Source organism: Notothenia coriiceps, unplaced genomic scaffold (assembly GCF_000735185.1).
Source record: "Notothenia coriiceps isolate Sejong01 unplaced genomic scaffold, NC01 NC01_scaffold00019701, whole genome shotgun sequence".
Taxonomy (NCBI): Eukaryota; Metazoa; Chordata; class Actinopteri; order Perciformes; family Nototheniidae; genus Notothenia; species Notothenia coriiceps.
Genome location: NW_011352402.1, coordinates 114,352 through 114,711, shown reverse-complemented (window position 1 = coordinate 114,711; position 360 = coordinate 114,352).

Below are 360 nucleotides of genomic sequence, written 5' to 3'. Positions count from 1 at the left end.
TAAAAATGTTCCTTCCTCCAAAGTCGGACATAGTTGTGAGAGCGATGTGTTTACATGTGTGTATGTCCGTGTGTGTGTGTGTGTGTGTGTGTGTGTGTGTGTGTGTGGAGGGGTTTTTATAGAACTTTGTCAGGGTGATTAAGCCCACATGTTATTGATTGGCAGACCACTTGAAGTGCAACATCATCATAAATAATTCTCCTGCCTTCCAGAATAAACTATCACCTTTGTTGGCCGCCCTAACAGCGAATGCATTTTTTATGTTTTTACTTGACCTTAATTTAAGTTGTACAAGAGCGATTTCTTATTTACGAGCTCTCGCGGAAATCAACAGATGTGCAAACCATTTAAAGCACCCAG